The sequence below is a fragment of the Helianthus annuus genome, chromosome 15 (assembly GCF_002127325.2).
Source record: "Helianthus annuus cultivar XRQ/B chromosome 15, HanXRQr2.0-SUNRISE, whole genome shotgun sequence".
Taxonomy (NCBI): Eukaryota; Viridiplantae; Streptophyta; class Magnoliopsida; order Asterales; family Asteraceae; genus Helianthus; species Helianthus annuus.
This window is the reverse complement of record NC_035447.2, coordinates 15,009,842-15,025,488: the sequence shown is the minus strand read 5'-3', so window position 1 is coordinate 15,025,488 and position 15,647 is coordinate 15,009,842. Positions and strand designations below refer to the sequence as shown.

Here is a 15,647-nt window from a genome sequence, read left to right as displayed (position 1 = left end):
TCATCATTTGTACTGTAAAAACACCGTAAAACATGCAGTTCAGAAAAACGCCATGAAAAACTCAGTTGAAAACGCCATAAAACACTCAGTTCAGAAAAAACACCATGAAAATAACTAGTTAAAACGCCATAAAAACACCTAGTTCAGAAAAACGCCATGAAAATACCTAGTCTAAAACGCCATAAAACACCCGGTTCAGAAAAACGCCATAAAACCCAGTTAATTTTTTCTCGAAAAGTATATCAATAGTATACTCATTGGAAAGATAAAAAAAACGCTGAGTTTTATGGTGTAATTTTTTTCTAAAAATAATCACGTATAAAAAAGTTATTGTTGTTTAAATATGATGGGGGAAAATAGCATGTGATTAGCATGTGCACCTTTGTTTGGATCTTCCTATTTTACCCCTCCTGGTAGTTCCAAGACCCCTATTATTTACAAAAATGCCACCGCATCAATCTCAGCCACAAACCACTAAGATCTTGTGGCTGAGAATCGTTTTCACCGTTCTCACACTTTGAGACGTTCTCTCCTCCTGATCATGTTTCAATATATATATATATATATATATATATATATATATATATATATATATATATGTGTGTGTGTGTGTGTGTGTGTGTGTGTGTGTGTGTAGATATATATATATATATATATAGGTAAAGAGTACTGTACAATATTGCTTATCGTAATTACGTACGCTTCAATCTCAGCCGTCAGATCATCTTCCCGCATTTTAAAATCGCATGTTGTTTTTTTAAAACAATTTCGCATGTTACCCGTATTAACTTGACCCGTTTTTAGTTTGACGGATCCAATATAATCTTTCTATCACTCTATCTAAACCACAATTCGTTTCATCCGCCGCTCCACCTTTCTCTACAAACCCTAGATCCTCCACCGCTCCTCCACCTTTCATCCATGGAACCGGTCGTCGCCATCACCGTCTTCTCCCCTTCTCCACTCCAACAGTCGCTTCATGATCTAGGGTTTCACTGAGAAACCAGTCGTTTCATGATCTAGGGTTTTTCTGTAGATCCGATGCTATCTCAACAGATTCGACACCAGATCCGACACCAGATCCGACACCAGATCGATTTCTATAGCTTCTTTCCCGGTGGCTTCAAGATCCGACACTATCTCAGTAGATCTGACACCAGATCTACTGGTTTGACTGTAGGGTAGGTACCTTTCTTTTTTACCATATCTTCTTTTTTTTTTTGTTGTTTGAATCTAATCTGGGTAATGTTTCAGATCTTCCGTTTGGTTGTGGGTTCGTCAACGATGGTGGTTGTGGGTGGAAGATCTGGCCAGATCTATGGCTCTGTTCTTTGTAAGTATATATTTTTGTATTGATTAGTGTTTTTGTTTTCTTGAAATAGAAATTTCTACGATCTGTGTTGGTTTTCTGTTTTTTTAATGTTTTGTGAATGGATATACGGAGAAAGTCTCATTTTTACTGATTTTTAAGCTAAAAATGACTAAATTTGTTTGATCTGCAGAGGTATATCTTACAATCAGATCACCGGTGAATCCCATACAATATCGGGTCTCTCCAAGATCATTTGCTGAATGAGGTTATTTTCTGAATTAGACAGTGTCGTTTTGCTTTCATATAAAAATATCAGTGCTTCGTTATAACATAGACTACTTTAGTAAACGTTATGAACTATCAGTTGTTGAACCTAATGTTTCTTATGAAATGGATCATGTAATAGGTAATATATGATGCAACTTGTGTACGATTGCAAGCTGGACACCAAGCATAGGTAATAAATATATGATGCAAATTGTGTACAATTGTAAATAAAGGAAGTAATCTGTACGGGTAGACGGGTTGGGTGCAATGATATTATTCTTTATGATGAACAATATATTACATTCTTTTTATATCCTTCATCGGTGGTTGAACTATAAAAACTTTTTGGCATTTGCAGAGTTATTTTTATAGACAACTTATAATGACTGGTAATATAGAGGTTGATGCTATTAATAAACCTTACCGTCCAACTCTTTTGGAGCCGTATCTGAAAATGAGGTTAGTATTGTTATTTTGGATTGTAAATTTGAGTGTTTTCTTTGGTATATTAAGTGTCTCGATTGGATTTGTTATTAATCGTCAGGTCATTACTCAAATTTGGGTGCTCTTTTAAGAGATTTTGGATTTGCTGGCATATTGGATGTTTGGGTATGTCTTGTCATTTGACTTTGTGCTTTTCTAAACTTTAGCCTTACTTTGTAAGGGCCATTTTGTTTCAGGCAGAACATGACTTCTGTACACTTGGGAAACGCTTTGAATTGGAAGAATTGGGCCCAATCAAATGGTCTATGATGGCTAAGCATTTTGAGCGTCAAGGGAAATTGCCATATGCATATCATGCTGTAAGTTGAAATAATGTTTTCTAGGTGGTTGTCGTGTTATATAGTAAACTTGTACACCATTTCTTGCACTTTAATGAGATTACTATTGGAAACAACCATTATAATTTTATTTGATTTTCTTTTTAAATACAGGGCATACACGACTGTTGCTGGATCAGACAAGTCTTTCAGTACTAGAGACATATCTGATGCCCATTACATGCTTGCTTGTGTGCTAGAATTAATATCAGTGGAACCAATAGGGAAGTTATGCCCGTCGAGACACAAAGACCGGATGCAATATTGTCGAATAAGTGTTGTTATGACTACTTCATTCATTCACTAAGGGTGAATTCAAACAAATAATGGATGGTTCTCTCTGGGTCGGGCATACGAACACCCCATTGTTGTGTATTTTAAGTCTTTCTTGCATACGAACACCCCATCTGGTATATTGATCTCTAAAATTGCACAGATTGGTCCAATCGTGTCCGTATCTCCATATATGCGAATGCACGTATAGGAGCTGGTGCACGGTTGATTAATTGTATCGTTCTTGATGATGTCGAAATCAAGGTACAGGATTATATGTCAAGATAATGATACAGAATTTACAGTTTAGCACTTGCCCGTGGAATTGTAGCTTAATATTGTTATTCGGTTGTCTCAGGAAACGCAGTGGTGATTCATTCGATTGTCAGCTGGAAATGTTCGATTGGGCGGTGGTCACAAGGCAAAACTTGGAGTCACAATTCTTGGTAAGCTATTTTTAACCTTTTGAGAAAGTTATGATAAGTTAACTACAGGTAATAATCTCATACATTGAAAACTTCTGAATAGATTAGCTCATTTTCTACGTGTGACCCATTATCAATTAAGTACTCATCGCATTGACTCATTTCTAAAATTCAAGTGAAGCTTTTAATGTTGAAGATGAGGTCGTGGTGATCAACTGCATTGTCCATCTATTTCAGTTTTCATTTCTACGTTACATACATTCTAAGTATTATTTTTATTTGATTTACAGGTGTGTTTTGCTTCTTGGGATTGTAGAGTAAAATGCCATTTTCATCCCTGAGGTTTGGCTACTTTTGCGAATTTCGTCCAAAGTTTTTTTTTTCGCATCTGGATTCAAAAGGTTTGAAATCTTGCCATTTTCACCCGACTTTTTAATAAAAAACAACTAAAAGACAGAAATGCCCCTCATTTAACAAAGAAACAAGGATGGGGTTAATGAGTCGGATAAAAATGCCAAGATTTCAAACCTTTTGGATCCAGATGCAAAAAAACAAACCTATTGTAATTTAACTTTTACGTATTGACTTTTTTTTGCTGATACAAAGGGATCACGAAGTTCATGTGGCTGGGGACATGGTAAATCGGCAAGAGGAAGAGGAAAATTCAGAGCTACCATGATTGTAATGACTTTTGTTAATTGAACTGGCCAAGGTACATTTTTATTTCAGTTCTCACATGGCAATTTATGGACTTCTGTATTGGTGCTTAGATTCTGTTTGGTGTCACTTTTGACTGAAGCAACCATAGTAGATGTTAAAATCAAAGTTAGTTTTATGTCAAATTGAAAGTTGGGAAAAATAGTTATGTTGGTATATTCATTGATTATGTTTGTTAGTTTTTTACTGCCAAAAATTGTTCAGCAGGTGGGTGGAGCTACTGGTGTGTGTCGCTCAAAGTGCTAAGCTTAAGTAAGTGCATGGGGGTGACAAGCGATGGTCTTTCAAGATGTTCTGAACTATCTGTATTGAAGCTTGGGATATGTCTAAATATGACCGATGAGGGGCTTATTTTTTATCGGGAATGGATGCAAGAAACTTATAGAGCTCGATTTATACAGGTTTGAAATGGAAAATTTACTTTTGAGGGTTGTAATTATAGTGCATTTGAACATGAATAAATGGTGAATATGTTTTTGTTGCTTAGGTCAATTGGACTTACGGATAAAGGCATTTCTGCGGTTGCTCGTAGGTGCACCGGCCTTGAAATGATCAATAGTTCTTACTGTGTAAGCATCACTGACAGCTCATTGATCTCTTTATCAAACTGTTGTAAACTAAATACACTTGAAAGCAGAGGATGCCCTCTAATTACATCTTCAGGGCTAAAATCCATTGCGATCAGGTAAAAACGGGCCACATAAAAAATAGTAAAATGCCATTTTCGTCCCTGAGGTTTGGTCAGTTTTGCGACTTTCGTCCAAAGGTTTTTTCTCCGCATCTAGATCCAAAAGGTTTGAAATCTTGCCATTTTCACCCAGCTTGCTAACTCCATCCATTATTCTCCGTCAAGTCAGGGGTATTTTTTGTCTTTTTTGTTAACTTGAAGAGCAATTCGGTCTTTTGAATACATGTACATTATGTGAAAAGGACCGAATTGCCCTTGGTGACAAAAAAGACGGAAATACCCCTGACTTAACGGAGAAAAATGGATGAAGTTAACAAGCCGGATGAAAATGGCAAGATTTCAAACCTTTTGGATCTAGATGCGGAAAAACAAACCTTTGGACGAAAGTCGCAAAACTAGCCAAACCTCTGGGGACAAAAATGGCCTTTTACTCTAAAAAGTATCAATTTGGTTTTGGTTCGCCTATAAGATTTTACTAACACCTACGTCCCGTTATCATGTGGTGTTTCTTTTTTCTATATGAACAGGGAGTTTGTGAGCAGGGTATGGTGCATTAAAATAGTGTCGCCACAAGAGGTGCAGCAACTGGGGAAACAAGGGGTCAAGGTTCTTGACCCGGTTCAGATACAGAAACCCTGAGACAGCTGCTATACTCCGAGCCAGCAAGTACTGAACCGACGTCTCCTCCGTCACAAACCCGCCACCGTCTCTGTCGTCTCCTCCGCCACAAACTCCACACCCTCTGCCGGCATCTTCATCAGCGACAACATCTTTTCCGGTGAAGGTATCATCATCACTTCATGAGCGCCGTAGTTGATGGATTTGATGTGTATCTGTGTAAATGTTTTAAATTTTGTTGTGAATTTGTTTGATTTTGTGGAGTTGTTTTGGAATTTGATAAATGGATTTGATGTGTTTCTGTGCTTTAAACGGAACAATATCTTTGTATTTTGTAAGCGCATAGATGCAACTTTTAAACGGGCTTCCTTATTTTTAAGGGAATTAAGAAATGCATGGGTATTATATCCCTTTATCCTAAATGTAGATTAGAACATGTCAATAGGAATGATTTTTCATATTTTTTTGGTCTTCTATATGTTGTATAGGGATTTTTTTTTTTTACTGTACTGTATTACTGTATTACCATATGCTAATAGCCTAAGAAGAAATAGGACACCCAACTTGTTCTTTTAGGTTATAGTTTTTCGGAAAATAGTGGGTTAATTGTTCTGATAGTATACAATATGCATTGTGGTCCGCCCACTTTTGCTCTTTTAGTGTTGGAAGATCTATTTGATAGTTAAATAGAATTAGAAAACTGGATACTGTGAAAAGATTGGCATTGCTACTAATCTTAAACATGGTAGATTGGCATGGTTCACATCTCAAGCTCCTATCTTTTTCTCAAATCTGAACTTTTTTAATTAGTTTTACAACAGTACTTCCGGCCGTATAATCACCAAAGCTATATTGAAAAAAAAAAACTGACTCGACCCTACCCGGAACCTGTTCTGACCCGGACCCGTTTCTACCTGAACCATAACAAGTTTTGACCCGAACCCGTTTTGACCCGAACCCGTTTTGACCCATGACCTGACCCGACCCGTTTGCCAGGTCTAATTTTACCCTTTTTACTCCACGTTACCCCAGTGAAATAATTTAACCCGTTTTACGGGCTTCACCAATTTTTTTATTTATTTTAATACTGTTCATTTAATTTTAGTATTATTGGTTTAATGGTTTAATGGTTTAATTTAAAGCGCTGTCAACATCGGTGACGGTAACTCTACTCCTTTAACGCGTTGACGCAAGCCTTTTGTAACGCTTGGGGCCGAGTGGTATTTAATGGGCTTCATGAGTCCATGCAATCTGTAATGCGCGGGGCGTTACTAGGGATAGGAAAATCGGGTTTTTTTATACCCGGAACCGGTTCCTAACCGTATCCGGTTCTTGACTGAGTTTGAATGGAAGCGGTTCTTGTAGGAATCGGTTCCAGTTCCTTCCCGGTTTTAAACCAAAAATACCGGAACCGATTCTAACTGATTCTGGGTAGAGTGTAACACGTTTCTTCAGGTAACTTATAGAAAAAGTTGCAACAACTGTTGAAATCGATTCCAACGGCTATAATGCCGTTAGGAATCGATTTATAGCCATTGAAATCGATTTATGGCTCAAAACCGAACCGCCCAGTACATAGCCCTAAACTCACCAACTTAAGTGATATGTTTCCCGCCGCATCGCGCGTGTAAACGACTAGTATATATATATATATATATATATATATATATATATATATATATATATATATATATATATATATATATATTCATGCGAGAACCACCTTATTGCGAAAACCGCGAGAACCAATGTGAACACAACCTAAAATAGCTAAAAAAACCTAAAAAAACCTAACCCCCACCCCCAAAAAAAACCTCACCCCCCCCCCCCCCCAAAACCTAACCCCCCCCCCCCCAAAGCTAAATACTAAAAACTAAAACCCTCAAAAAAACCTAAAAAAACCTAACCCCCCCCCCACCCCCCCCAAAAAAAAAACCTAACCCCCCCCCCCCACCCCCAAGCTAAAATGCTAAAAACTAAACCCCCAAAAACCTAAAAAATCTAAAAAAATAAAAAAAATAAAAAAAAATCTAAATTTTTTTTTATTTTTTTACTATTTTTTATGTTCAAATCGCTACTTTTAGTAGCCAAAAAAAATTTTTTTTTTAAAAAAAAATTTAAAAGAAAGACAAATTTTTTTTGGATACTAAAAGTAGCGATTTTTATATAAAAATAGTAAAAAAAAAAATTTGGGTGTTTTTTAGATTTTTTTAGGTATTACTGTTTGTGATCACACTGGTTCTCGCGGTTCTCGCAATAAAGGGTGGTTCCTAACGGATCTTTGTCCTATATATATACATATATATAGGGGAAGGTTCAAATGAAAACCACTAGTTATTGTGAAAACTCGAAAACTAATTAAAAAAGCCATAAAAACATACCAAAAATATATTTTTTTTTGCATACCAATTTTCGCTACTTTTTATATATAAAAAAAATTTCAAAAATTTTTTTTTTTTGTAGTGCACATGTGTAATACTACACATGTGTATTATTACACATGTGTAATACAATTTTTTTTTGAAAAAAAGTTTTTTATATAAAAAAACCTGCGATTATTATAAAAAAATTGAAAAAAAAACATTTTTATGTGTGTTTTAGGCTTTTTTTAGTTAGTTTTCGAGTTTTCACAATAAAAGTGGTTTTCATTTGAACCATCCCCTATATATATATATATATATATAGGTAGAGGATCCTGTACAAAGTCCTACTTTTGTGAGAAGGGTGAGAAATAATGTGGTGTTGACAAGTGTCCTAAATCTAAATTAATTCAAAAGGGTGAATTAGTAATTTTCTATTTCTTTCAGTTAGTTAATTGATTAAAAGATAACTGCCCAAAATAACCGCCACCCTTTAATATAGGAATTCGAATTTAGGAATTAATCTACGAATTTGTGTAGTGTTATATAATTCTGTAGTGCAACCACCATTCAGAACTGTATAGTATTATATATTTTTTATATAGTGTTATATAGTGTTATTTGGTGTTATATGGTGTTATAATATGGTTTTTGGTGTTATATAATTATGTAGCGCAACCATCAAAAACACTATATAACACCATAAATTATTAGTGCAACTACCATTCAGAACTGTATAGTGTTATATATTTTTTATATAGTTTACATGGTGTTATATAGTGTTCTTGGTTATATAGTGTTAGGTGATGGATGCATAGTGTTATATAGTGTTATATTTTTCTGGTAGCATGTCTATGATGGATGTATAGTGTTATATATTGTTATATAGTGTTATATGATAGATGTATAGTGTTATATAATAGATGTATAGTGTTATATGATGGATGTATAGTGTTATATGACGGATGTATAGTGTTATATGTTTCTTGCGGCAGTTACATATTTTTGTATTTTTAGAATTGAGGATCGATATAATTTAGCAATTAAATTTGAATAGCTAGTTTTTAGGAGATTAATGGGGGTTTTGGTTGTGTAGGATATGGTTACCATATTTGAAACATTAGAAAAGACACTATTGCCCTTCAATTTTACATAAGGTCCTTCTAATTAAAACACAATTTACATTTTTATACCCTATTGATCTCAACCATTAGATCAAATATCCAATGGTTTAAAACACTTCTTACCCTTCTCACATTTTAGACACTTTTTACCATATCCCTACCCTATATATATATATATATATATATATATATATATATATATATATATATATATATATATAGGGGACCGCTAGAATGAGAACCACCACGAGTTGTAAGAACCACGAGAACCGCGACCCGCGGGTGGCCGTTGACCACGAAATTTTTTTTACACCTAGATCCGTATATTTTAAGACCGGGTGTAAATTTTGGGTTCAAACGGCGCACCCGAGGGGGTAGTTTTTTACGCCCAAAGTTTGGTTAAAAAAAAAAGAAAAATTAAAAAAATTAAAAAAACCCAAACTTTGGGCGTAAAAAACTACCCCCTCGGGCGCGCCGTTTGAACCCAAAATTTACATCCGATCTTAAAATATACGGATCTAGGTGTAAAAAAAATTTCGTGGTCAACGGCCACCCGCGGGTCGCGGTTCTCGTGGTTCTTACAACTCGGGGTGGTTCTCATTCTAGCGGTCCCCTATATATATATATATATATATATATATATATATATATATATATATATATATATATAGGTGAAGGATGTATAGAAAACCCACTTTAATTTAGAAAACCCGGGAAACTCAAAGCTCCCGATGTTTTTTTTTCTTGAAAAAATTTACACATGTTATATACATGTTGTTAAGGGTTTTGGGCAAAAAAAAATCAAAAAATCGCCGAGTAGATATTTTTTTAAAAAAATAAACTAGTTTTCGTGTAACACATGTTACATTCATCTGACATATTTGTAACATGTGTTACATGAAAACTTGTTTATTTTTTTTTAAAATATCTACTCGGCGCTTTTTTGATTTTTTTTGCCCAAAACCCTTAAAAACATGTGTATAACATGTGTAAATTTTTTCAAGAAAAAAAAACATCGGGAGCTTTGAGTTTCCCGGGTTTTCTAAATTAAAGTGGGATTTCTATAGATACTTGCATTATATATATATATATATATATATATATATATAGGACAAAGATCCGTTAGGAACCACCCTTTATTGCGAGAACCGCGAGAACCAGTGTGAACACAAACAGTAATACCTAAAAAAATCTAAAAAACACCCAAAATTTTTTTTTTATTTTTTTACTATTTTTTTATATAAAAATCGCTACTTTTAGTATCCAAAAAAAAAAAATTTTTTTAGCTACTAAAAGTAGCGATTTGAACATAAAAAATAGTAAAAAAATAAAAAAAATTAGATTTTTTTTGATTTTTTTTTATTTTTTTAGATTTTTTAGGTTTTTTGGGGGTTTAGTTTTTAGCATTTTAGCTTGGGGGTGGGGGGGGGTTAGGTTTTTGGGGGGTGGGGGAGGGGGGTTTAGGTTTTTTTTTGGGGGGGGGGTGGGGGGTTAGGTTTTTTTTAGGTTTTTTGAGGGTTTTAGTTTTTAGCATTTAGCTTGGGGGGGGTTAGGTTTTTTTTTTTTTTGGGGGGGGGGGGGGTTTAGGTTTTTGGGGGGTGGGGGGTGGGGGTTAGGTTTTTTTAGGTTTTTTTTAGCTATTTTAGGTTGTGTTCACATTGGTTCTCGCGGTTCTCGCAATAAGGTGGTTCTCGCATGAACCTTACCCTATATATATATATATATATATATATATATATATATATATATATATATATATATATATATATATATATATATATATATAGGGAGCCGCTAAAATGAAAACCACCTTCAGTTGTAAGAACCGTGAGAACCACTCTCCACCAATCATATCTTGCCAACAAAAAGGGTAGTTTAGTCATTTACCCCAAATGTCAAATCTCACCCTCTCTCCTCATTTAAATCTCACCCCTCTCTCTCTTCCTTTTAAATCTAACCATATCTCTCTTCATTTTAATATCACCTTCTCTCTCTTTCTTTTTAATCTTTACCTTTTGTCTTCTTCCTCATTTTGTGTCTTCACCCTAAGAGACACCCAAACATGTGAAGTTGATGAGTTGTTGGCCGATGATGATGATGACCAGTACCCACCCCGGTTCTCCGATGATGATGGTGTTTCCGGTGACAACCACCAGCCAAACACTCCCCCCCTCCGTCTCTACAGTAATCGCCGACCACCCTCCAGCCGTCGATGATGATGATGACCATACCCACCCCGACTGACCACCGCCGCTTATCCCCTCTCCCACCTCCTTCTCCATTACCGCCGACACCTCTGATTTCCGATCACCTTGCCGCCGCACCCACCATCGGTCACATAAACCCACTGACTACTTCCTACCACCGACCATCGGTTCCAGGTATGAATTGTGAGACTGTGTTGATCAAGGTACCTACACACCGGTCACTATGGATTGTGAGACTGTTTGGATCAAGGTACCTACACAAGAATCAAGGTAATTTAAAGGAAGATTCCTTTTTTACTGTTAATGAAACTTTGTTTTACTGTTAGTGAAGCTTGTTTTATTTTACTTGTTATTGAACTTTTAGGGATAATAGTGAAGGTCATGTGATCAATGAAAATGACAGTAAGACGTCTGTTATAGATTTAGATGTTGAGATTCTTTCTGTGGAAAAAGAAAATGGAACATTGGGATTGTTATGTAGGTATTGATTTTGGTTATTGAAAAAGATGTTAAGTTGTTAAATGTAGATGTTTAGTTTTATTTTACTGAATTTTTGAAGATTGTTATGTGGGTATTGATTTTGGTTATTGAAAAAGATGTTGGAGTGTAAAAATGTTCTAAAACAAGTAATTTTGGTTATGTGGGTACTGATTTTTCGTATAGAGATGTTCTAAAACAAGTAATTTTGGGGCTGTAGGTTGGAGTAGCGGCTCGGGTTTCGGTGGGTTTATGATGTTGCAACGAAGGTGGGTGCGGTAGGTTTGGTGGTGTGGCAGTGGGTTTGGTGGTGTGGCGGTGGTTTTGGTGGTGTGGCAGTGGTTGATGTCGACAGCTCCGATGTTGGGTTTTGAGGCCGACGGCTCTGATGTGTGGTGGTGTGGCGGTGGGTTTGGTGGGTGTGGTGGTGTGGCGGTGGGTTTTGTGGGTTTTGAGTTGTGCTCTTTTGAATCTGTAGGTTCTTTATATGGTCGATTGGGTGGCGATGATGAAAAAAAACCGTCGATTTTGATGAAGATGGCGCGGCAAGGACGGCGAAGAGTAGGTCTTTTAAACCTGCAACCCCACTTTTGCAGCCTTTTGATTATCAGATAATCTGAGCCAAACCCCGTTTATTTTTTCGAGATACACTTTTTTTGATGTTGTTGGTTTTTTATCCCCCCCCCCGAGTCGATGATGATAACGATATATCTGAGACATCTCCCGAGTTTGCGATTTCTGGTGCGTTCGTTTTTGCGTAAAGAAGTTTTTGTAAAAAAAAAAAAGTTAAACCGTAAAACTTTTAACGTAAAACGTAAACTTTTTAACGTAAAACGTAAAAAGTTTTACGCAAAACGTAAAACGTAAAAAGGTTTACGCAAGACGTAAAAAGCTTTACGTAAAACGTTTTACGTAAAAACGTAAAACGTAAATAGTTTTACATAAAACTTAAAACGTAAAAAGTTTAACGTAAAACATAAAACGTAAGAAGTGTCAAAATCGGCGCGTAAAAAACGGCGCGTTAAAAAACGACGCTTGAAAAAGTCGGGCGTAAAAACGGCGCGTTAAAAAAACATAAAACGTAAAAAGTTTAACGTAAAACGTTAAAAACGGCGTGTAAAAAACGGCGCTTGAAAAAACAGCGCGTTAAAAACGGCGCGCTAAAAAAAGTCGGGCGTAAAAATGGCGCGTTAAAAAAACGTAAAACGTAAAAAGTTTAACGTAAAACCTTAAAAACGGCGTGTAAAAAATGGCGCTTGAAAAAACGGCGTGTTAAAAAACGGCGCGTAAAATACGGCGCGTTAAAAAAACGACGCTTGTAAAAGTCGAGCATAAAAACGGTGCGTTAAAAAAACGTAAAAACGTAAAAAGTTTAACCTAAAACTTAAATTGTAAAAAGTATAAAAAATCTTTTAAAAAAATCTGAATTTAAAAATGTTTTTAGTAAAAAAAGTTATGTTTAAAAAATAAAAAGTAATATAATAATACAAAAAACTAATTAAAAAACAATAAAGACAAAAATACAAAATAGAGTCATTTTACTAAATTACCCTTTTGAATTAAAATATTAAAGACATAATAAGACAAAAAACATTTAATATTATTTTTAGTTACTTTTAATTTCATCCATTGATCTTGTTGATCTAATGGCTAGAAACTGGTTCTCGCGGTTCTTACAACTGGAGGTGGTTTCATTTTAGCGGTCCCCTATATATATATATATATATATATATATATATATATATATATATATATATATATATATATATATATATATATATATATATATATATATATATATAGGGCAAGGATAAATCGAAAACCCACTCCAGTTGACTAAACCCTGAAAACTCATTAATAACCATTGATTAGAAGAGATGGATGGTTGTGATGTGTTTGAGTATTATCTCTCTTACTTTTTATTAAATTAATCATTAAATAGTACATGTAAGGGTAAAATGGGAATGGAGAGTTACAAATATATTCTTAGGAAGATGCAACTGCATCTGACTTGACTTCTGACTTCCTTTTGATGTAACACATAATTCAAAATACATATTAAAAAAAAGAAAAAGAAAATAGTTATGACAAATCCTCCCTAGTTTCTCGTGCATCTTTTTCTTATTAAAAAACACTACAATCTGTATATCACCCTAATATTCATTCATGAGATGATGGATTTTTTTTTAATTCATATGTAACATTTTACAAAAAAAAAATACAAAAAATAACGTTACATTTTCTGTCTAAATTCAAAAAATGTAAACACCTAGTAAACAAGAAAATGCTTGTTTTTTTTACCATTTAAAGGATATCCACATACAAAAAATGTAACACTTTGTTTCTGTAACATACACTTTATTTTTACAATAATCTAAAAACGTGTAACAATTCACTTTATTTTTTGTAACGGGCATTATTTCTATAACACAAAAAAAAATGTAACATGCATTTTTGTTTTAATTGATTGTTACATTTCTAACACACAAAAAAAATGTAACAACACACTTTGTTTCTGTAACAGTCACTTTATTTTTACAATAATCTGAAAAAATTGTAAAAACACACTTTATTTTTACAACAATCTAAAATAGTGTAACAATGCTCTTTATTTTGAGTAACATACATTATTTATGTAACAAGAAAAAATGTAACATGCATTATTTATTTGATGGTTACATTTCGTAACTAAAACATAAAGAATTGTTATGAGAATTGTTACATCGAAAATAAACTTCATTAACAATAATCCAACATAAGTAATGTAACTTGCAATGTTACAAAATGTATATAAAAAATCTAACTTCATTAACAAGAATCCAATAACAACAGATTTTTTAGATTCAATCATCATAACATTAAACAAAGAAAGTTAACATTATAATCCAATACATAAGAACTTAAAATCAAATTGTTTCCATTTTTCAGATCTGAAAACAAAATTTACACAAAAATTGATAAAATCGGTAATAAAAAACAACATATACAGAAAATAAAAAATCAAAAACATTCATCTTCTTGAACAAAAAAATAAAAAAAAAAGTTGTAGATCTACAAAACACAAAAAATTGCAAATCTAAAAAAAAACTGAAAACAAACATACTTAGATCTGGTAGATCTGGTAGCATCTTTTCGGAGCAACTTCAACCGGAGCATCTGGAGCATCTTCAACCGTTATCTGAAGCATCATCTTTTGGATCTGGATCATGATGATTCGAAGCATCTTTTTTGGTTCGGGGCATCTTTTTGGTTTGGAGCATGTGGATGATGATCTTTTGATGTTCATATGTAGCCATGGAACCAAGCCACCATGTGATCCAAGCCACCATGATGTTCATATGTTCATATGTGGATGATGATCTTTTGATGTTCATAACTTCAAAAAAAAAATAAAATCAAGATACATAAAAATGATGTTATGAAAAACAAAGATCCGGCCACTAAAAAAATCATCAGATCTACAACAAAAAAAAAAAGATAAAGACATTCTTATAACTTTCACCGGATTTGTTGACCACCGCCGGATCTTGAAACCACCATCGGATCTTGAAACCCTTGTCAAGGAACTACCCGAGCCCACCTTACAAATCTATCGAACCACTCAAAGCACTAAATCAACCAAGAAAACCAGTGGTTTTGGTGATGATTTGTGGTGGATCGATGGATATCTCGTACGCCAAGAAACCGGATCTTGAACTACACCGTCACCGGATTGTTAAGATTGTAGATCTAGAGTTTGGGTGGTTGATTATGAAGGGTTTTAATAAGAACAAGAATTTTTTTGTTTCAAACCTTAGATCTGGATGGTTATCCATAGAGAGAGAAAGAGAGAGAAGTGTGTGTGGTTTTGTGGTGATGAGGAGAGAAGAATGAGATGGGGTATAATTAATATGTCAGCACAAAGCTTTTCATGTCTAGTGCAAAATTCCAAAATTACCCTTTATTTCATATTTTACATAAATGTCGTGGAGGCTTCTAGTCCACACAATTGAGTTTTCTAGGTTTTCTTAACTGGAGTGAGTTTTCTCATTATAATTAGCCTATATATATATATATATATATATATATATATATATATATATATATATATATATATATATATATATATATATATATATAGGACAATGCTAGATAGAAAACCCTATAAATTTGAGAAAACCCTAGAAAACCCAACCTCCCGACCTTTTTTTTTTTTTTGAAAAAAAATAACACATGTAATATACATGTTTTTAAGAGTTTTGAGCCAAAAAAATCAAAAAAGCGCCGAGTGGATGTTTTTAAAAAAAATAAACAAGTTTCAGCAACTTTCATCACTAACATGTGTTAGACAAAAAAGTGCTGAAACTTGTTTATTTTTT

General features: G+C 34.2%; 2 long non-coding RNA genes across 9 annotated transcripts; one reads left to right on the top strand and one right to left on the bottom strand.

Annotated features, from left to right (window-relative positions):
• The first annotated feature begins 836 nt into the window (after positions 1-836).
• LOC110910856 lies at positions 837-5,543 on the top strand. Of its 6 annotated transcripts, none has more exons than XR_002576528.2 (14): positions 837-1,181; positions 1,255-1,333; positions 1,503-1,577; positions 1,719-1,769; positions 1,938-2,038; positions 2,124-2,188; positions 2,260-2,382; positions 2,601-2,937; positions 3,032-3,119; positions 3,389-3,440; positions 3,705-3,810; positions 4,023-4,216; positions 4,303-4,384; positions 5,031-5,543. It is a non-coding gene; the product is annotated as an uncharacterized LOC110910856 (long non-coding RNA). The 6 variants fall into 6 exon arrangements; XR_004881717.1 differs by having other exon boundaries at positions 2,541-2,937; XR_002576523.2 differs by having other exon boundaries at positions 2,515-2,937; positions 4,020-4,216.
• An 8,956-nt stretch (positions 5,544-14,499) lies between these two features.
• LOC110914835 lies at positions 14,500-15,143 on the bottom strand. 3 transcript variants are annotated; one of them, XR_004881714.1, is made up of 2 exons: positions 14,775-15,143; positions 14,500-14,665 (listed from the first exon to the last, which is right to left on the bottom strand). It is a non-coding gene; the product is annotated as an uncharacterized LOC110914835 (long non-coding RNA). The 3 variants fall into 3 exon arrangements; XR_004881715.1 differs by having other exon boundaries at positions 14,786-15,143; XR_002578634.2 differs by having other exon boundaries at positions 14,792-15,143.
• Between the last annotated feature and the right edge of the window lie 504 nt (positions 15,144-15,647).